Here is a 23,440-nt window from a genome sequence, read left to right on the forward strand (position 1 = left end):
TTTTCAAAAAACTTGTCTTAAAAATTGGGAACACGTGTACACCCGTGGTGGATTCATGTTGATGTATGGCAAAACCAATACAATATTTTAAAGTAATTAGCCTCTAATTAAAATAAATAAATTTAAATTAAAAAAATATCAATGTCTTAGGCCTTTTTATTTTCCATTTTTTCTGTCTATCCACTCACACCTTTTACATTCACCTCAGAAACATTTCTGTGTTCGAGGCAGGCACACACTTACAAGGTAGAGTCTCTCATTCAATTTTGAGAAGCGGGAATTCCCTCCTAATATTAAAGAGATGTTACTGACACCTTAGTAGAAAGAAAAACATATCCTCCCTTTGGAGAAGATGTAGCCCTGCAGAGGGGATGGCATGACAAAGGAAATCGTGAGAGCTTTTGTCCCCACTAACTTCCTTGGCCAGGCATCTTTGTGTGACACTCCAATTGCACAATCATATCAGGTAGCCCTCAGTGTGGGATCCAAGAACAGTATTACTTTAAGATTTTGTTTAGCGGTTGACAAGGCAAGTAGACGTGGTCATCTCAGTCTGTAATTACATCTGCAAGAATATTCTCCCCATTCTGTTTAGTTAGTTCCATGAGTTTGCGCGTGTGCGTTCTAAGTCACTTCAGTCATGACGGACTCTTTGTGATGCTATGGACTGTGGCCCACCAGACTCCTCTGTCCATGGGATTCTCCAGGCAAGAACACTGGAGTGGGTAGCCATGCCCTCCTCCAGGGGATCATCTTGACCCAGGGATCACACCGGCAATTTTCACATCTCCTGCATTGGCAGACAGGTTCTTTACCACTAGCACCTCCTGGGAAGCCCACTAGGAACTCTGTTTTTACACATTCCATTATGTCAGTGCCCACTATAGTGTCTGGTACCTAGTAAGCGCTCATTATTTCTTTGATCCTTTTTATAACTGTGGGTTTAGTTCTTTGGACAAAGCAAAAAGTTTCCAACTCAGACATGACCATTGTCCAAAAGTTTAAAAGTTTATCTATGGCAAGCATGGGGACCCTTACAGAGAAGAGTGAGATGGGCAGCCAATTGCAAAGCAGAGACTGCTAATGCTAATAGTTAGCCAAGAATACAAATTTTGGGTCAGCACCTACAATTGCTTCTGAATACTGTCTCATTTAACTGGAATAGCAATATAAATGACCAAATCTGTGGCTGGGCCTTAACAGACTGCTGTGATATTTACACATTATCAGTCACCTGTTTTTTTTTTTTTTAATCCCATTCTTGTCTCTTCATCCAATCTATCTGCTGTACCACAGCCACTATGAAAACTAACCTAATTAAGCTATTCTTCACTTCAAAACCTACCAGTGGTTTTACTGCTTAGGAAAAAATGGTGAAATTTTATCATAATTTACAATGCCCTGTGTGAGTTTGCATCTACTTAGCTCTGCAAGCTCCTCTTGAGTCCCTCTCTTTACTTTCTATGCTCTGGCCACCAACCCTCCACTTCCTTAGGTTTCTGAGGTTCACTGCTGCTCAGGCATTCATACATGCTGTTTCCTCTGTCTGAAACACTTCCTCCCCCAACCAGAATAGCCACTTACCTGACCTTTGCCCTTGCTACAGTTCTCAGCTTAAACTGAGTTCTGACTGGCATATTGACTGCATAGTGTGAGTCTCCCCTCTTGCCCAATAACTCTACATCCTTGCAAGCCTGCTCTTTTCTTCCATAGTCCTTGTCCCATTCTATCCCAATCTATACACTTGCATGTTCTGATTAGCAGCTCTCTCTCCCACTATCAACATTACTTCCATGAAGCCCTGTTTGGCTCACTGGTATATCCTCAGCATTATTTAGGGGTTTGACATATAACCTAGATTCTAGTGTTTATTGAATAAATGAAAGTACAGTTTTTAAGGATCAGAGAGACATGTTAACATGCGATGGGAGAAGGTAACATGAAGAAGTAAAAACAGACAAGAAAGAGCATCCCTGGCATTACAGCCAGGGCTCATCTCCTTGCATGCAGATCCCATGGCAACTCAGGAGCAGTTCTTGAGCCTCAGTAGTCTGAGTCATTCGCAGCTCTTATGGTGTCTCAGCAACAGAAGTAAATGCCCCTCGGTTCCTGCAGTTTCTGATTTCTTTCTGCTATTCATTTCTCAGCAACATTCTTCTGCTTCTCTTAACTATCTATCATGAGGAAGTTTTCCTTATCTTAAAAAAAATTGTTCTTATGAAAAAAGTAAACTTATTACAGAAAAATTGGATAACATTAAAAAGCTATCATCTTATTTATCTAGAAAGAAACTAACAATTTGATACAATATCTTCCTAGAGAACATACATGTACACAGAAATTATCTTTCTACAAACTGAAACATTTGTAGATATAATTTTGTAACTACAATTCTTAATACACAAATTCGGGGGAACTTTATAAGTTGTCACAATAACTTTTTATATTTGGAGATCTTAAATCTGTTCTAATGTTCCACTATTAAAAATACAAAACACAAATAGCTGGTTGAAAACACATAGGAATCTAAAAGGAAAGTAATTTACCTCCATAAAACTTAAAACACAAATATATACATTTAAAACTGGTAATGTGTTGTAGGACCACCTCATGTTATGTTTACATTACTATTTTAAGACCCAGTGCCTGTGGATATTAATCTTCTTTTGAAAATCTAACTGTCAAAATCGACTAACTTTCTATCTATTGAACTTCTTTCAAACTGTGTGCTACCGTTCCACTGGAGGATCTTAGACCTCCCACTAATAAATTTTATCTTCTGAACTTGGGTTTAAGAGGCCAAATAATTACTTTTAATGGATTTAGGTGCAAAAGAAGTCTAGGTCTCAGAAGGTGGGAGTAAATTATGGCAGCACAGTCTTACTGTAAATGATATGTGAGCCTTAATGATATGCTGTGACACAGGGACTTTTCTCCCCAACCCTAAGGTGGCAAGGGTGTGGCAGGCCACAGAAATTATGAAGTCTGTACAAATTCACACGTAAGACCTGTCTGCTTGTTAATCCAGCCTTTTCAGATGTGACCCCAAGTTATTCGCTTGGTTTTCCTCCCATGGTCATCTTGTTGCTAAATGTCTATTCTATGTCCAGCATCTTCTCTAAGATGCAGGCAGAAAGAAGGGGAAGAAATTATGGCAATAGGGTGAATGTCTAAGGCCATGCCTTAAAGCTCTCTTTTAATGAGCTTTACTAGAAACCTTGCCCTATCTTTAGTTATACCTCATGACAAGAACTGTGTCACCCTTTCATCCTTATCAGTAGTGGAGAGCTGAGCACATTGTCACCACCATGCAAATCAGGATTCTATTAATAAAGAAGAAAAAATAAATAAAGGAGTAGTTAACTAGCACAGTTAACTACACACAGTTTTAGAAAAGATGGCTTAGGAAGACTTCTGGAAATCTCAGTTCCCAAAATAACTAAAGGAAAATGGAGGGAAATGTAAAAAAGAGAAAGAAGTAGTTTCAGTAGAAAGACGTATTGGTCTGGCTATTAAAAGGTAGGGTACAAAAAGCCCAAATTGATGGGCAATCTATGAATGCCATGGTAAGGAAATACCAAGAAAAGGAATAGACATTGCCAACCTTAATGTCTGCTCTTCAACCCTAATACCCAAACTTCAGATAGGTCTGAGAAAAATGCCTTAGTGGGGAGGCTAACACCCTCAGACCAGAATACTTTCCACACTGAGAACAGGAACTGTTCCGCACTGAGAACTTGGGAACAGGAGCTTTTATGTGCAGGTAACAGACCTGCAGGTACATACGGTAGGGTGTAGAGTGGGATTGGCTGAAACACAGATGTTTCATGGAAAACAAGCCACAGGGACCCCCTCCAGGAGTCTACAAGCTAATAGACTTAACAACAAACAGGCCTGGAAACTCTGTCGTGTTCAGTTGCTCAGTCATGTCTGATTCCTTCAACCCCGTGGACTGTAGCACGCCAGGCTTCCCTGTCCTTCACCATCTGCTGAAGCTTGCTCAAACTCTTGTCCATTGAGTTGGTGATGCCATCCGACTATCTTGTCCTCTGTCGTCTGCTTCTCTTCCTGCTTTCTATCTTTCTCAGCATCAGGGTCTTTTCCAATAAGTCAGCTCTTTACATCAGGTGGCCAAAGTATTAGAGCTTCAACACCAGTCATTCCAATGAATATTCAGGGTTGATTTCCTTTAGGATTGACTGGTTTGATTTCCCTGCCATCCAAGGGACTCTCAAGTCTTCTCCAAAACCATGATTCAAAAGCATCAATTCTTTGGTGCTCAGCCCTCTTTATAGTAGGACTCTCCCATCCATACATGATTATTGGAAAAACCGTAGCTTTAACTAGATGGACCTTTGTTGGCAAAGTAATATCTTTGCTTTTTAATACTCTGTCTAGGTTTGTCATGGCTTTTCTTTCAAGGAGCAAGCATCTTTTAATGTCATGACTGCAGTCACCATCTGCTGTGATTTTGGAGTCCAAGAAAATAGTCTGTTATTGTTTCCATTGTTTCCCCATCTATAGGCCATGAAGTGATGGGACTGAATGTTATGATCTTTGTTTTTTTAATGTTGAATTTCAAGCCAGCTTTTTCACTCTGTTTCACCTTCATTAAGAGTCTCTTTAGTAGACACTGATGTATAGAACAGTCTTATGGACTCTGTGGGAGAGGGAGAGGGTGGGAAGATTTGGGAGAATGACATTTAAACATGTAAAATATCATGTAGGAAATGAGTTGCCAGTCCAGGTTCGATGCGTGATGCTGGATGCTTGGGGCTGGTGCACTGGGACGACCCAGAGGGGTGGTGTGGGGAGGGAGGGGGGAGGAGGGTTCAGGATGGGGAGCACATGTGTGCCTGTGGCAGATTAATTTTGATGTTTGGCAAAACTAATGCAATTATGTAAAGTTATAAAATAAAATAAAATTAAAAAAAAAAAGAATAATTGCACACACACACACACACGAGTCTCTTTAGTTCCTTTTCACTTTCCGCCATTGGGTGGTGTCCTCTGCATATCTGAGGTTATTGATATTTCTCTTGGCAATCTTGATTCCAGCTTGTGCTTCATCCAGTCCAGCATTTCACATGATATACTCTGCATATAAGTTAAATAAACAGGGTGACAATATACAGCCTTGATGCACTCCTTTTGCAATTTTGAACCAGTCTGTTGTTTTATGTTCAGTTCTAACTGTTGCTTCTTGACCTGCATACAGGTTTCTCAGAAGGCAGGTCAGGTGGTCTGGTATTCCCATCTCTTTCAGAATTTTCCATAGTTTGTTGTGATCCACACAGTCAAAGGTTAATAAAGTAGATGTTTTTCTGGCATTCTCTTGCTTTTTCTATGATCCAACGGATGTTGGCAATTTGATCTCTGGTTCCTCTGCCTTTTCTAAATCCAGCTTGTACATCTGGAATTTCTCAGTTCACATACTGTTAAAGCCTAGCTTGGAGGATTTTGAGCATGATCTTGTTAGGATGTGTAACTGTATGGTAGTTGGAACATTCTTTGGCATTGCCCTTCTTTGGGATTGAAATGAAAATTGACCTTTTCCAGTCCTGTGGCCACTGCTGAGTTTTACAAATTTGCTGGCATGTTGAGTGCAGCACTTTAACAGCATCATCTTTTAGGATTTGAAATAGCTCAGCTGGAATTCCATCACCTCCACTAGCTTTGTTTGTAGTGATGCAAACAAAGACCCATTTGATTTCACACTCCAAGATGTCTGGCTCTAGGCGAGTGATCACACCATCATGGTTATCCAGGTCATTAAGATCTTTTTTGTATAGTTCTCCTGTGTATTCTTGCCACCTTTTCTTCATATCTTCAGCTTCTGTTAGCTCCATTCTGTCCTTTATTGTGCCCATCTTTGCATGAAATGTTCCCTTGGTATCTCTAATTTTCTTGACAAGATCTCTAGTCTTTTCCATTCTATTGTTTTCCTCTATTTCTCTGCATTGTTTGCTTAGGAAGGCTTTCTTATCTCTCCTTGCTATTCTTTGGAACTCTGCATTCAGATGGGTATATCTTTTCTTTTCTCTGCTTTTTGTTTCTCTTCTTTCCTCAGCTATTTGTAAGGCCTCCTCAGACCTTTTGTCTTTTTGCATTTCTTTTTCTTGGGGATGGTTTTGATCATTGCCTCTTGTACAATGTTATGAACTTCCATGCATAGTTCTTCAGGCACTCTATCAGATCTAATCCCTTCAATCTATTTCTCACTTCCACTGTATAATCGTAAGGAATTTGATTTAGGTCATAACTGAATGGCCTAGTGGCTTTCCCTACCTTCTTCAACTTAAGTTTGAATTTTGCATTAAGGAGTTCATTATCTGAGCTACAGTGTTCAGCTCCCAGTCTTGTTTTTGCTGACCACATAGAGCGTCTCCATCTTTGGCTGCAAAGAATATAATCATCTGATTTTGGTATTGACCATTTGGTGATATCCATGTGTAGAGTCATTTCTTGTGTTGTTGGAAGTGGGTGTTTGCTATGACCAGTGTATTTTCTTGGCAAAACTCACTTGCTCTGCACTTCATTTTGCACTCCAAGGCCAAACTTGCCTGTTACTCCAGGTATCTCTTGACTTCCTCCTTTTGCATTCCAGTCCCCTATGATGAAAAGGACATCTTTTTTTGGGTGTTGGGTCTAGAGTATTTTGTCAGACTTCATAGAACCACTCAACTTCAGCTTCTTTAGCATTACTGGTTGGGGTATATACTTGGATTACTGTTATATTGAATGGTTTGCCTTGGAAATGAACCAAGATCCTTTGGTCGTTTTTGAGACTGAACCCCAGTACTGCATTTTGGATTCCTACTGACTATGAGAGCTACTCCATTTCCTCTTAGGGGATCCTTGCCTAGAGTAGTAGATATAGAGGTCATCTGAATTAAATTCACCCATTCCAGTCCATTTTAGTTCACTGATTCCTAAAATGTTGATGTTCTCTCTTGCCATCTCCTGTTTGATCACTTCCAATTAACCTTGATTCATGGACCTAAAATTTTAGGTCCATGCAATATTGTTCTTTGCAGAATTGGACTTTACTCTCACCACCAGACACATCCACAGGCGGGCACTGTTTCTGCTTTGCCTTAGCTTTTTCATTCTTTCTGGAGCTATTTCTCCAGTAGCATATTGCCACCTACTGACTTGGGGAGTTCATCTTTCAGTGTCATTATCTTTTTGACTTTTCATACTGTTTATGGGGTTCTCAAGGTAAGAATGCTGAAGTGGTTTGCCATTCCCTTTTACAGTGGACCACATTTTGTCAGAACTCTCCACCATGACCCGTATGTCTACTGAATGGGTAGTAAAGAAAGAAGAGACTTACTACTATATTTGCTTCATCCTCTCCTTTTCTCCCTATACAAAAGAGAATCTTTAGCTATCTATCATGGTTCTCTCTGGGTTACCAAATGATGACTTTGGACAGCTATAGAAAGCATCTGACTCAGATATACTCTTTGGATGATTTTACCATTCCTTCCATAACAGTTTGTACCATTGGTTAATCCTCTCCAGCCATTCAGATAAAGCCTGGAAGGATGTGAGAGAAGAAATTGGCTGGGTGGCTGCCAAAACCAATGAGAGGACCACTCCCTTCCTTGAGAACACTGGTTGTGCTTCCTAGGGTTCTTGAGATCATCCTCATTTGAAAGTCTTCTCAATGAAAACTTCACTGTAGTTACACAAAGATGTGCAGTAGGACAAATGTATTTACTGTATTATTTCACATAGTAGTTCCTAGTAAAGTGGATGAGCACCAAGAGTCGGGGGACTCTTGAACTAGGAGCCCTGACCCAGTGTTGCCGAAAGTTCAATACCAATAACACACAGCTGTTAGCTGGAGCTAACTCTTTATGGAAAAAATTCAAAGAGATTATCTGTAACCCACATTAAGATAGGAGATAGTGAAGATAAATTCTAGAAGGTCTGGCTATAATACCAATTTAAATAAGGTTATAGCCATAAGCTAGAGGTCCTTATTCTAATACAACAGCACTGGTTATGACAGCAGCTCTGTCTTGAAGGAATGATCACACTAGACATCTTATGTAATTCAGAACACCTGTGATAACTGACTTTCCTCAAAAGACTAAATTGCATATTATTTGTCAATATGCCGAGTTATCTAATTAGTATAGAGGTTGCATATATAGAATAATACAGAGCTCAACTGTGAAGATCCATACTTCATATCAGAACAAACGAAGGATGGGAAATCATATCATGCCAAGTAAAAACCCAGGCAAATTCCAGAACCTGTATGGCTTATGCAAAGGGTAAATTTAAAAGTGATCATGAAGGTCCTACTCTAGTTATAAGAGAAGACACAAGTGAGGATGGGGGCACACTAAACTTAAGAAATCTCTATCAGCTGGAACATGGTTAATTGTAGTTGGTCATTCAACTGGAGCTGTTACAGAAATGATCCATTGCCCAAACCCTGAGGACACTTCCCAGTCCCTGCTGTCCCTGTCCTAACCATAGTCCCCAACCCTAACTATATATGTTTGAGTCTGAGCTGAAGGGAATAGGCACTAGCACTTGTAAAATCAAGGATGCTTATAAAGATCTTATACTATAACACCCATATTAAGTACCAAAAACTGGACCCTGGGTTTTGGCAAAAAGTGTAGCCCACTCTTAATTCTCCTACCTGTTGGATATGAGGACCAATCCAATGGCTGCCTGTGAAATATAGTAGGAGCTGCTATTTTGGGGCTCACTAGATCAGCATTGGGAGCCACTAAATGGCTCCTCCAAATCCTTATTAGGATCCAAAACAGAATTTATAATTTCCAAAGTTTAGATTAACAAAGCACTATAGAGATTTGTGATAAAGCTTATATATATATATACACACACACACATATACACACACACACACATATATCTCTCTCTCTATATATATACACACATACATACATACACATACACATATATAACCCTAATGCTGAAGAGTTGCATCAAGGCATCACCTACTCAATGGACATGAGTTTGAGCAAGCTTCAGGAGTTGGTGATGGACAGGCAGGCCTGGTGTGCTGCAGTACATGGGATCTCAAAGAGTCAGACATGACTGAGGAACTGAACTGAACTGAATGCTGAAGAAATGGTAGCCATAAGATATATAGTGGTATAAAACCACATCTTCTTAATATTATATTCTAGTTAGGAAGGAAGAAGGACCATGTGCTATTAAACAGGGAAAATACCTAAATCCCAGACAATTCCCAAAACACATGGGATTCAATAAGATATATCCATAAGGAAGTGGCTAAACTAAGTGAATTTCATGTGGTCATGGCTCCTTGCCTTGTAATAAACTGGGGATTTATATTAAGGAAATTTATTATTTGTGAAATAAATATTTCTATTTTTAAGTGATGAGTTCTATGAAAGCAACGGCAGCATGTTGATCTGGAGTCATTATATTGGTCTAGACAAAAGCTATCAACTAAGGGGTGGATCATGACTTGTAATTTAAGAAGTCCATGGCTGCAAAAGCCCTCTGGAAAGGGCCCTTGTTATGTGTAGCTCTGAACTGGAGAGTTTCTATATTCTTTTTTCAGTTTGAGGGTCTGTATTCAAAACATGAACTTTAGGTACCGTAACAAGGTAGCTAGAGTACAGATTTACTGGTTTATCTATCAATGACATCACCCTCTAAACTGATAAAGAAACAAATTGAAGAGACTCAGTGCCCCTGTAATCTGGTGGGATTCCCATCCTGCATTAGTCCCATAAACCCACAGATTCAGGCACATCTCAGAGAGAGAAAAGAAAGGCACTGGGGAGCAGCACCTGTCCTACCACCTTAAGGCATTCTCTGTTCTAGCTAGTTGAATTATAGCCTTCATCTGAGATAAGCTAATTCTTGCTACTGTCAGGTTTAAGTTCTGACATTTATCCTGACTCACAATCTTCTAGGGGTCACGGGCTCTTACCACAGTCAACCATTACTCCTTTCAGGGAATCCTGGAATTCATCAAGTGACTGTCAAGCATCCTTGAAGGACTCTAGACATAACTGTCAGAATTTGTTCATTCCTGCCCCAAGCCTAGCCTACAGGGATGACTATAAATCCTAACTATTATGCACTAATTAGAGTACTCAAGTATCTCATCAAATTATAACAACCTCTGACCTCTGAAAAGCCTACCAGCTTAACTTCCAAAGGTCAAGAAACAGGATTAACTATAGTTGGGTCATTTACCTGGAGCTGTTACAGAAATGATCCATTCCCTAAACCCTGGTCCCTGGTCCCTGCTGTCCCTGTCCTAACCATAGTCCCCAGTCCTATCTATATATGCTTCTCTTGAGTCTGAGCTGAAGGGAACAGGCACTAGCACTTGGTCAAATGCAGGAGTAGTGCATTTTTATTTCCAGTCCCCTTCAAAAGATATCTAAAGATAAATATAACAGATTCATCCTTGCCCAGAAAGCAGGTGTTCTGAGTCATCAGGAACAGGTTGGGAAGAGGTATTTTCTCACTGAGAATCTTGCCTACCTCAAGAGATCAACCTGACATAGGAAAAAGAGATGATGTGACATATTTTTGGAGGGGGGAGGGAGGTGGTTAAAATATTATCCATCAAATGATTAGAACTTGACAGTAAATAAAGTTTGGGACACTCCATGTGCTATCACAAACAGAAACTTTCCTAGGGATAAGAGTGTAAACCATTTATGCTTCCCAAATTTCATGTCTCCAGACTTGTTAAAGCTATGGAAAAATCAAACCTCAAAGAAAGTGCCACCAACTGTGAAATAGATCCTGTACTAGGCACATCTCTGCATTTTGTGAGGCTTTCTGAATGGTGGGAAGCATTCCTTGGAACCCACTAGTAAAAACAAGAGCAGTTTGGAGTGGTTAATGGTCATAAAAATGAAATCCTGGGAATCTTTTCACAAGGAGAGTTTCTGTATCAAAATCATCTTGTGTGTCCCATGTCTGGATAAAGGTATAAGCTAAAAACAGAAGTTTTTTCTTAAGGGCCTCAACATCCATATATTTTTAATGTTTTGAAAAGCCACAGTATTTTGATAAACTGCTGTGCATTACGAATGTATTTTCCAGATTTCCCGTTTCTGCTAATGGTGGTTCAGGCTGTTTGAATCAGGCTTACAGCTGAAAACAACTAAAAAGCTGGATAAAATATATTTGAAATAATCTTTTTAAAAACATCAAAGAGATTATAAAATAGTAAGGAATTATCAGGCAAAAGTAAAGAGAAGTCAACAATCTAGAGAAGTAAACACTCCTGAAGATAATCCCAGAAAACTAGAACCTCCATTCTGACAGCCTTTCAGGATGTAGAAGGGGATAGAAAACTAAATTCTGGGTCCATGCAAGTCAGAGAGTCTGACAGGAGACCTTCCCCTACAACAATCTGGGTTCCAGGATCTGAGAGTGAAGGTGAACAAAAATGGAATTAACTTGAAGAGAATGAAAACAGAGTAACAATCCCTTGAGTTATCCAGGAAATAGCAAACTTTGAACAGGTGGTCCCAGACAGGTAGTGCCCCTAGGTGCCTGGTAGAAGTAAACACAAATACTCTTTGGAGCAAAGTATTTTCATTACAAGTCTCACAGTTCTTCCTACAAAATAACCTTTCAAGTGCAATGACTAGTGCAGAGCCAAATATATCCAGCACATAGGAAAATTAAAATTAGTGAATAAAACAGAGAGAGATCATCAGAAACTGCAAGTGAAGGACCCAGGATCTGTGTCTTAATAGGCCACCCAGGAAATGGCAATGCACTCGTGTTCTTGCCTGGTGAATCCCAGGGATGGGGGAGCCTGTTGGGCTGCCATCTATGGGGTCGCACAGAGTTGGACACGACTGAAGCGACTTAGCAGCAGCAGGTTATTCTGATATATGCTCAAGTTTGAGAATCAATGCTTCATACTTTAATCATATTAAATATACATCCTACAAAAATGTGTAAGTGTATTACATCTGGGAAAGAGCCCAAGAATTTGCACTTCTAACAAATTCCCAGATGATGTAGATGCCAGACCATACTATGAGAACCACTGGTATTAAAAAGTGAATTATTACACAGGTTAGCAGAGTGGTCATCTATGGGGAGGAGAATGGCTGTAATTTGGAAGCAACATGCAGAAATTTCCTACAATTTCCTGGCAATTCTCTATTTCTTGATATCAGTGGGGATTACATGGTGTTATCACTATACATTTATATTCAAATGCAGTGATATCACTGTCTGTCCTTCCACTGAGTCACATACATCAAATGCCACTAAGCTTACCCACCATGATCATGCCACTATCATTTAAAGTCAATCCCCAAAGTAGAAAGTGCAAAAAGTTATAAAGCTATACAATATAACTTCTTCAACTTTAGTTCTTAATGTAATTAGCTCACAAAATGAAATAGCTTTCAGAGTTAAGAAAAACTGCTTAAGTTTCTGAAAATCCTAGAGATATGCCAGACACAGCCCAATGTAAAAATACCTGCAAAGCTGAAAAACCACCATCTTAAATTTTAACAAGAAAAAGTGTACAATATAAAAAGTTACTGCTTTTTTCCTGAAGTTAAAAGAAAGGGGGAAACTTCCTACTTTAACAAGGAAAAGATGCAAATACAACCCATTTTTGCCCTTGTGAGGATACCAGGTTCATATAAGTGTCACTTAAGAGCTGTATAAAATCATCTAGGTCACCCTGTAGGTATAAGGAGGATAATAGTGATTACTCTCAAGCTAGGTTAAGACTTCATCCCATCCACAGTTATAAACTATACTTTGTTATAATAATCACTTGGCTTGAAAACCAATCACAAGTCCTCAAAGCGTCCTACTCTTGTAAGAAAGTCAGAGTCCCTGCTATAGACTCATAAAAAGTTGTAGATATACCTGTTGACTGTCCAACTCGCCTTTGTGTCCTCTGGATTACCAGAACTGGTTTGGAAGGTTGTGAGATTTTCTAGTCTTTTGCAAATCTTACTGCGCTTCATGTGAGTTGATAATGTCCTCTGTCACTCTCAGACCAAAGTTCTTTATACATACCATCCATTGGTTTTATTCTCACTTTATCATAAATAGGACTGGTAAAACTTTTCCCCATTATTTTTTTTCCTGTATGGCAAGAAGCTTCTTAGTAATCTTCAATTTTGAAACTGAAAATATTCAAGTATTTTGTGCAGAAAATATTTGACACAGAAGTAGTAATCTTCCTGCAAGTTGTTTTTTCCACATTACCATCATTACCAGGTTATCTGCATCAGGAAGTTTCCATCAAATATTTGATCACTCTTGTCTGTGTAATTCATACTCCACTGACTCGTACAAAGTTCAAGGCATCACTGTACAATTTTCTGAATCCTTTTCCTTAGCATGTCCTCTTTCCATTTTTGCACATCTTTGTTTGGTACATAACCTAAAATCAAAGTGTTTTTTAAAATCCTTTTTTCACATACACATACACATACATCCCATTCCCATACACCTTGCTGCAGATTGAAATGTTTACCTCTTCTGTGTCTTTTTAAAAAATAATTATAAACATTATTGAGGTAACATAGTTTATAATACTGAATACAATGTAGGCTTCATGCATACAAAATTATATTTCAACTTCTGTACACACACCAGCTTGCTGCTGCTGCTAAGTCACTTCAGTCGTGTCCGACTCTGTGCAACCCCATAGACGGCAGCCCACCAGGCTCCCCCGTCCCTGGGATTCTCCAGGCAAGAACACTGGAGTGGGTTGCCATTTCCTTCTCCAATGCATGAAAGTGAAAAGTGAAAGTGAAATCGCTCAGTCGTGTCCGACTCTTAGCGACCCCATGGACTGCAGCCTACCAGGCTCCTCCAGGCAAGAGGACTGGAGTGGGGTGCCAGTGCCTTCTCTGCTTGCTCACCATCAAAAGTTCAGTTTCTATTTGTCACCATACAGTTGACCCCTTTAACCCATTTCACCCTTTCCCTTCCTTTTGTGTAAATACTACTGTTTTCTGTATCTGTGTGCTTGTTTTTCTTCAGTTTGGTTTATTTTATGGTTCTTTTGTTTTTTATGTGTCTTTGATAGTGGTTATCACCATGATAGTGGAAATGGATTGCACAGGTTCAAGTCCCAATACCACCACTTGTTATCAGTGTGACCTTGAATACACTATAAATCTCCTTGTTGTTCATTTTATTAATCTGTAATATGTGGATAATAATAGCTGGCATCATACTTGTGAAGTCATTATTATGGATTTTGTCTGTGTATGGATTCAACGTGTTAATGAATGTAAAACTCTCAGAATAATGCCTGACATATGATAAACATTACACAATCTTAGCTATTATTATTAAAATAATTCTATCTATAGCCATATAAACCTCATAGCTGTTGAGATTATATATGCTCCTGGTCTTATGATTTCTGTGCTGTTTTTTACTATATAAACAAACTATCTTGACCATTTAATAGGAAGATAACACATATACAGCTTTTAAGTTCATCAAGAGGTCATAAGTATCTCTTCTGGATACTCAAGAATATGTAAAAGAGTGAGAAAATGATAGAGCCTTCCTTATCTCACAAAATAACAGAGCATTGCCTTGATGCTGTGTGCCTCACAACCATTAATGCAGGCTGTAGGGGTCATAAACACTCCTGGCTTCCATACCTGAAACAAAACAACAACAAAAAAATGCCCAGACCAGATGTATGACCCATAGCAATATAAATCAAATGTCTCCAGACATTTGACAGCAAAGTTTTACATGCATGTACATGAATACTTACACATCTACCCAGAGATGGTCAGTATTCTTGTTGTAGATAGCTTATAGCTACACTCCGTCTTCTTCCTCATCCACAAAAGACCATAAACTTTTAAGTTTCACTCAGAAATCTATAGGAAGATGCTTGCCTGCAGGGGAGTAAAGTCCAAACCTGGCACCAGCTAAATGAACCAAGAGTTTTGGAAAGAACAGGTATGAATCCAGCTCTTCAACTAGAATTCGTTTAAGTAATGAGATAAATCTGCTCCTGACAAGCAAAAAAATAGTGAGACAACTCACTTTTCATATTCTCTATTTTAGGAAAGATTTCACAAGAACCCCTTTGCCTTAGTAAGAAACAGATGTTTCCCCATATGGCTTCTTACTACCTCAAGAACCATCTTTGTTCAGATTCAGTATGTATAAATATTTCAGTAATTTGGCTTCTGCTGAAGATGCAAAAATCTAGAAAGAGCATTGCTCTCACCTTAACAACTAGAAAAATTACAAAATAACTTTTATTGAACCTATCAGAGATCTGAGCTTAGGCTGACCAAGTGAACTTTGTTGGGTTCAGTACTGAAAATCTCCCATCCTGGGAAACGTCTCAGTCCCAGGCAATCGGGGATGGTTGGTCTCCCTATCTATAGCTGCAGACTAGTTAAGTAGACTGAAATTCATGGAAAGACTGTACCCATCAAGGACAGATAGGATGTGGGCACAAAAGAGACATCAAATACAACACAAAATGATAAGAATTCAGCTAAATAATTGCTAAAGGCCAAGTGTGGGCTAGCGTGAGAGTACCAAACCCTTGGGAGCCTCAGACACAAAAGAATTTGCCCTCAATTTCAGTCTCTTCTCCATGCTCTACTGGGTACTGATGAGAAAGATTTAGGAAAAACCAATAGACCAGAGAGAGACTCTCTTGGTGGTGAAGGCCTGTTGGAAGGGAGTAGCTCCCACTGTAGGGAAGGGTCCTGTACAGACCCTCTTCACCTATAATATATAGCTTCAAGTCTCTGGGGCTGCTACTGCTGCTGCTGCTAAGTCGCTTCAGTCATGTCCAACCTTGTGCGACCCCATAGATGGCAGCCCACCAGGCTCCCCCGTCCCTGGGATTCTCCAGGCAAGAACACTGGAGTGGGTTGCCATTTCCTTCTCCAATGCATGCAAGTGAAAAGTGAAAGTGAAGTCGCTCAGTCGTGTCCGACTCTTAGCGACCCCATGGACTGTAGCCTACCAGGCTCCTCTGTCCATGGGATTTTCCAGGCAAGAGTACTGGAGTGGGTTGCCATTGCCTTCCCTGAGTCTCTGGGGAAGGGACAGCAAACTCTATTGCCTCCAGGGGCCTTTGATACTGAGTAAAGACAGAAGTAGGGGAGGACAGACAATTTCGACACTTCTGGGTAAGGAAGGGCAGGAAACTGTCTCGGCCCAGGATCCCATGCTATTACAATTAGTGGGCTCCTACACTGGAAGAGGGGCTTCCCCGGTGGCACTAGTGGTAAAAAATCTGCCTGCCAATGCAGGAAACGTTAAGACATGTGGGTTCAATTGCTGGGTCAGGAAGATACCCTGGAGGAGGAAATGGCAACCTACTCCAGTATTCTTGCCTAGAGAAAATCCCATGGACAGAGGAGCGTGGCAGGCTACAGTCCATAGGGTCACAGAGAGTTGGACACAACTGAAGTGACTTAGCACACATGCACGAACATTGGAAGAGGGTCAGAAGACTCTCATCTTCTCAAGACATACCAAGGACACGAGGCAGAAATTTTGTCTGCCACAGCGAGGCTGAAGGTCTAAGAAAGCCTCACTCTCCAGGCCTAAGAATACAAGGCTTGCCTAAGACAGGCTGGGCCAGAATGACTAAGAACCCTCCAGTCCCTACTCCCAAGCTAGTGAGCACCAGATAACAAGCAAAAGGAAAGGCAAAAGCATGGAGAGAGATCCCTTTGAGATGTAGTTTCAGAGGAAGGTTGGAAACTATGAGAGAAACAGGAATATTGAGAATATTGTGGGCTACTTTTCCAGCCCACACTCTAAGCATAAGGTAACACTAGAGAAAATAAAAACTAGTATATTGAAGGTGGAACAATAAAACCCAAGCCCGCCGTAACTAGTGGTTAGATTAACTCAATACATCACATTGCTGACCTTGCAGGGAAAAAAACACTCATTTTGAGGTATACATTCTCTTTATCATAAACTGTTTTTCTATACAAGATGCCTGACATATGAGACATGTATTAATAAAATGGAAGAAAAAACAAAACACCCAGATTCAGAGAGAACGTTAAGTGTTGGAACTATGAGAGAGGAAATTTAAAGTAACTTTGACTAATATATCAATAACCATAATACTAAAGGCTCCAGTGGAAAACATGACTTAACAGATAGAAAATTTCAGCAGGGATTTGGAATTCCAGAAGAAGAGAGAGAACAGCAGAAAAAATATTTGAAGAAAGAATGGCTGAATCTTCAAAAAAGAAAAAAAATCTACACCAAACCACAGATCCAAGAAACTCAAAGATTTTTCAAGCAGGATTAATATTAAAAAATATACACCCTGACACATCATATTCAAACTGTTGGAAAGTTAAAATTATAAAGAAAATACTGAAGTTGGCTACAGAAAAAAGATACAATACAGAGAAATAAAATTAAAAATTACAGTGGGGGACTTAGAAACCATACAACCCAGAATACAATGGATACATATCTAAAACACTGAAGGAAAAATACTGTTAATTCAGAATACTACACCAGGGAAAATGTCTTTCAGATATGAAGGGAAATTTTACCTTTTAAGACAGATCAAAAAAAAAAAAAAAGAGAGAGAGAAATTATTATCAGCAGATCTGCACTAAAATAAAGGTTTAAAAACTTCCTCAACAGAAAGACTATGATACCAACCATATTTGCATGTACACACACACACAAAATGAAGATTTACAGATATAATTAAAATTAAAGCAAAAAATTGATGCTTCTGAACTGTGGTGCTGGAGAAGACTCTTGAGAGTCCCTTGGACTGCAAGGAGATCCAACCAGTCCATTCTAAAGGAGATCAGCCCTGGGTGTTCATTGGAAGGACTGATGCTGAAGCTGAAACTCCAATACTTTGGCCACCTCATGCGAAGAGTTGACTCATTGGAAAAGATCCTGATGCTGGGAGGGATTGGGGGCAGGAGGAGAAGGGGACAACAGAGGATGAGATGGCTGGATGGTGTCACTGACTTGATGGACGTGAGTCTGAGTGAATTCTGGGAGTTGGTGATGGACAGGGAGGCCTGGTGTGCTGTGATTCATGGGATCGCAAGGAATCGGACACGACTGAGTGACTGAACTTAACTGAAAGCAAAATATAAAAGATATATTTTCATCTTCTTTTTAATTGCTCTAAAAGACAATTGGTCATCTAAAGCAGTGGTTCTCAACCAGAAGCAATTTTGGAAGTATTTGGCAATGTCAAGACATTTTTGGTTGTCACAATGGGGGCACAGTGCTATTGGCATCAGCAAGTAGTGGCCAGGAATGCTGTTAAACATACTGCATCCTAAAAAGGCAAGCCCCATATTGCAAAGAATTATTCAACCTGAGATGTCAAACATGTCAGACTGCTTCAGCCTGACTAATAAAAAAAAAAAGACACTATTTACCAATGTGTGGAATGAAAAGGGTGACATCACTACAGGTCCCAAGACACTAAAAGAGTAAGACAATATCACAAACAATGCATGCCTATACATTCAAAAACTTGGATGAAATAAATTCTTTATAAGGTGGAAACTACCAAAGCTTACTTAAGCACATAACCTATATAGTCCTACATCTATTGAAAACATTGTTAGAAATTCTTAACTACAAATTCAAAGCAACCTGTAGGCCAAGATCCCTTCACCGCCAAAAGGAAAAGATTAGGACAAGACTAGCTCTTCTTACTACACATCTATTTGACAGACGTTTATCTTAGTGCTATCTGTCTTAATGCTCAGGCTTCAACCTCCTGCAAATTACAAAAACTCCAGAATTTCAAGTTATTTTCTTTCTCTAAGGCACCATTTCAGGGACCTAAATATTTCACATTCTTTGATGAAGACACCTTAGTGCTATCTTGCGGTGCTGACTTGATGATGGGTGAAAGGTGCCCTTGGCTTTTGCAAGTTGAATGAAATCATGGAAGCCTCTGAAATTCAGCCTCTGAAATTGAGTCTCTCCAACTCAACTTGCTAAGACTTCTCTGTTTAAAGCTTTCTTTATCTCTTGTCTGGATACATCCATGTGCTGGTAGGTCTTCCCATACTTCATGGAGCAGTCTCACTTCAGTAAAACACAGGTGTGGATTACTGAAGGGTATGGAGATCTAAGGATCTAAGATCTAAGAGTCTAAGGGTATGGAGATCCAGGTTGTCAACTACAAATTGTCTCTTGCCATGGGCATTTGCCATCTACCTGTATCCCGGGCTGCAGTCCTCATGGTGCTCCAAATAAAACTTGACTCGCAACTCTCATGTTGTTGTTGTTTTAGTTGACAAGGTTCTGGGCTTTGGTCAGATAGTGTAGCTCATGAGGCAAAGCCCTTTAAGAGCACAGCTGAGAGTGAGCCTCATGGTTGAAGGGGTAAACAGTGGGTGGGCAAAGCAAACTCTTGGGTCAAGTAGCTCACAAACAAAGCCAAATCATTCTAGTGGGAGACACAAACATAAAACTGAATCACTCTGGAAAATGTGGGCAATAAGAAAACAAACTGAACCATGCCACAGAAGGCAGCCCAAAGGCTGGGAGAATGGCAGCAAATGCCCTGGCTGCAGCCACAGCAGCTGGGCGGATCCCTTTCACAGTAGGGTGAGGTAATCCAGTGACATGGAAAAATCTCAATACTGGCTGACACTGGGCCTCAGCTCTCTTACATACACTTCTAGAGCTATTTTCCAGTGAACAAGAGGCTCTAGGAGGACTGGGTTAAGACCAGCATCTAATGCACATTGGTTTAGAGCTAACATCTTTACTCACCATACTGCTTTTAAGAACCATTCAAAACACTGGAGGTTAAGATATTCAAGTCCACCCATTGTGCATTTCCTAATTAAAGGAAGTTTAATTAAGCTCAAGTGAGAGCTTAAATTTACAGATAACCCTCCATTCTTATCTCTACTTCAGACCAGGGCACCAAGCAATTTCTTCACCAAAGCCAGTTGCTTTTTGAGGTGGTATGACAAACAAAAAGAAGTCAGACCAAGGCTGCTGAATCCCATAATTTGTAACAACATAATGATTTGCAGTAAAAGTTGGTGAGATGACCACCTTCCCCCTCTTACTTCTTCCTTTTGCTGCTGCTGCTGCTGCTAAGTCACTTCAGTCGTGTCCAACTCTGCAATCCCATAGACGGCAGCCCATCAGGCTCCCCCGTCCCTGGGATTCTCCAGGCAAGAACACTGGAGTGGGTTGCCATTTCCTTCTCCAATGCATGAAAGTGAAAAAATAAAGTGAAGTCGCTCAGTCGTGTCTGACTCCTAGCGACCCCATGGACTGCAGCCCACCAGGCCCCTCCATCCATGGGATTTTCCAGGCAAGAGTGGGTTGCCATTGCCTTCTCCGTTCTTTTCGCTAGTTTTTCAATAATTTGCTTCTGCCAATCTGAACAATTAAAGAGCCAAAGTAGCACAAACAGCTTTACAAGCACCTGAATTGATTCTAGTGGCAACAGCTGACAGAAGTTTGAGCCTTCTCTGTACACGCAACTATAATTTTGAAATTCTAGAGCATGGTTAGGCTGCAGTTCTTTAAGTGCTGAGGCCTTTAGTTTGAAGTTACTGGGTTAGTAAGGTTGCGGGTGATGTGGGTGGTAGGACAATGATAGGTAGGGTACTTTCTGGGAAATGTGAGTTTTTTGAGGAGAGGCAGAATTTCCTGAACTTTTAAAGTAAGCCATTTCCAATACTCCAAAATCTTTAGAATAGAGCTCTCCAAAAGAAATGTGAGCACACATATAAAATTTCCAGTAGTCATATTAAAAAGTAAAAGTGAACTGAAATTAATTTTAACATTTAATATATCCAAAATATAATTTCAACAAGCAATTCATTTTTTTTTTATTTTTAAAAATAGAATATTTTACTTTAAAAAGTGAGACTTTGAAATCTGGAGGGCTTTGTACATGTAGCTGCTACTGCTGCTGCTAAGTTGTGTCAGTCGTGTCCAACTCTGTGCGACCCCACAGATGGCAGCCCACAAGGCTCCCCCGTCCCTGGGATTCTCCAGGCAAGAACACTGGAGTGGGTTGCCATTTCCTTCTCCAATGCATGCAAGTGAAAAGTGAAAGTGAAGTCGCTCAGTAGTGTCCGACTCCTAGCGACCCCATGGACTGCAGCCCACCAGGCCCCTCCATCCATGGGATTTTCCAGGCAAGAGGACTGGAGTGGGGTGCCATTGCCTTCTCCTTGTACATGTAGAGCACACCATATTTTAGACAGCCCCACTTCAAGTGCTCAGGAACCACCTGTAGTTTGTGGCTACAGAATTGGAGGGCATAGCTTTAGAACCTCCTTCTCCAAGTGTCTCTCTTCTTCTGAAGGATATCAAACAAGGCAGCCTCTGTTCTCTGAATCCCCCATACCCACCTGCACCAGCCCTTCCAAAGCACCTGTAAAAACATTCCCAGGACACCCATTTGTACATGATTAGCCAATTCCTTACCTGCTTCTCTCCTTAGGCAAGCAGCCAAGCATTGTTGCCTTCAGTGATGTGGCATTTCCACATTTTGTACATTCTTCAAAGGCCCTAAAATATGAGGCAGTGGGGAATGAACACTGGATCACAAAGGTCTCAAGATCTCAACAACTCTCAGTGTAGTCAGTAAAATCACCCCTCCTCTGTCTTGAGGTGTCAGTAGCTCAGAAGTCTAGAGTAGAAACCTTGTAATTATATTTTTTGATGCTGGGAGGGATTGGGGGCAGGAAGAGAAGGGGACGACAGAGGATGAGATGGCTGGATGGCATCACTGACTCAATGGACGTGAGTCTGAGTGAACTCCGGGAGTTGGTGATGGACAGGGAGGCCTGGCGTGCTGCGATTCATGGGGTCGCAAAGAGTCGGGCACGACTGAGCGACTGATCTGATCTGATAATTAAATGTCATCAATGAAGGCCTCTGGAAAAAGAGGAGAGTTGGCACATAATTTGCTGGGCCCAGTGAAAAATGAAAATATGGGTCCTTTGTTCAAAAATGAAGAACTTAAAGATTTTGACTACAGAGCATTAAAGCAAGCACAGGGCCCTCTGAGAACAGTGTCCTTCTGAGCCTGGAGTCCTGGAACTGCACAGGCTGACCCTCTACAAAACTGGTCCCCGTTGGGCTTGTGTCTTTGGATGAAGCAGGCAAGTGGTAAGATTCCCTAGACTATCCTTGAGGATCTAGACCTTAAAGAAGACTCCAAAATCGTATCTACTGGAATTCACTGGGGAAGAGAAGTTTTTGAGCCAATGAAAAACCTTGGAAAGAGGAAGTGAGGAGATGAAGGAGGCAGGTAAGACATGTGCCTTCGTTGATTAAACCACTGATTAGTCAGAGTCATTCACACGTCGGATGTTCATAAGGTCAAGGTTGGGCAACAACAGACTTACATCTACAAAGGTGACTTGCGAGCCTGAGCAGGAATCCCTTTAAAGCTACTTCTACTCAACGTCTCACCGCTCCTAGCCAGAAACAGGTGGCGATGATGAGTGACCTCCAGAAGGTCTGTGAAGCCCTGTAGGAGTCTAAGCTGTGGCGTGGTTTGTAGCCACCGACCGTGCTTGGGCGGGCTGAGAGTGAGGAGGGAAATTTCTTACCCATGGCCAGCATCGGCTCTTTCTGGCGTCTTCACTTCTGCTTCTCCAGGATGAGGGGAACACAGACCTCGAGACTAGGAGATTAGGGCCGGGCCTGTCAGCCCCTCGACTAGAGGCACTGCCAGGTCTGGGAACAACTAACCCGAACCACCTCTACTGTTCCTGAAGCCCGTGATGGCGCTGCAAAAGGCAGCTGGGGCCACTGTGGACCTGAGCCTCAGAGAGCCTTCTTCCACTGGTGTCCTGGGGTCTCAACCGCTCAGGGCGTCCACCTGCAGCCGTTCAACGGAAATTGGTGTCTGGAAGCAGGCAGGGCCAGCCAGGGGTTTCCTGGGCAACAGGCCCCCCTCCCGCCACCGCCCGCGCGCCTGGCCACGCCCCTCTGAGGAGTAGCCCAAGGCCAGGAGGGATTCTGGGGTGTGCTGCCGTTTGGGATGCTGTGGGGTTCCTACTGTTTATTTGTTCTGTGTCTGCCACCCAACAAGGACGCTTGGCACACTACATGGACTAATAATTCTCATGTGTCAGATAAACTAGTGAAAGATTTTCACACCTTGGCAGGTGAGGAGACGCCAAGGCCTCAAGGATGCGCCCCCCGTCCACCGAGCAACCTCCAGCCTCTCAGACATCAGCACCACCACTCTCAGCTCCAAGTCTTCCTCCATCCCTATCGGCTTCTCTCCCTACTGGAAGTCTTCGCAGGTGGCACTAGTGGTAAAGAACCCACCTGCCATTGCAGGTTAGATGTAAAAGATATAGGTTCAGTCTCTTGGTGGGGAAGATTCCCTGGAGAAGGAAACAGCAACCCACTCCAGTATTCTTGCCTGGAGAATCCCATGGACAAAGGAGCCTGG

The 23,440-nt window shown here is 41.2% G+C and overlaps 1 long non-coding RNA gene across 3 annotated transcripts; it reads right to left on the reverse strand.

The window, feature by feature from the left end:
* Nucleotides 1–1,855: 1,855 nt before the first annotated feature.
* Nucleotides 1,856–22,887, reverse strand: LOC147379715 (uncharacterized). 3 transcript variants are annotated; one of them, XR_015163292.1, is made up of 4 exons: nt 22,587–22,887; nt 21,454–21,537; nt 12,892–13,414; nt 1,856–2,174 (listed from the first exon to the last, which is right to left on the reverse strand). It is a non-coding gene; the product is annotated as an uncharacterized LOC147379715 (long non-coding RNA). The 3 variants fall into 3 exon arrangements; XR_015163286.1 differs by having other exon boundaries at nt 1,856–2,198; XR_015163287.1 differs by lacking the exon at nt 12,892–13,414 and having other exon boundaries at nt 1,856–2,198.
* Between the last annotated feature and the right edge of the window lie 553 nt (nt 22,888–23,440).

The sequence above is a fragment of the Bos grunniens genome, chromosome 1 (genome assembly GCF_055505025.1).
Source record: "Bos grunniens cultivar Pamir isolate PY7600 chromosome 1, Bosgru_T2T1.0, whole genome shotgun sequence".
Lineage (NCBI taxonomy): Eukaryota > Metazoa > Chordata > Mammalia > Artiodactyla > Bovidae > Bos > Bos grunniens.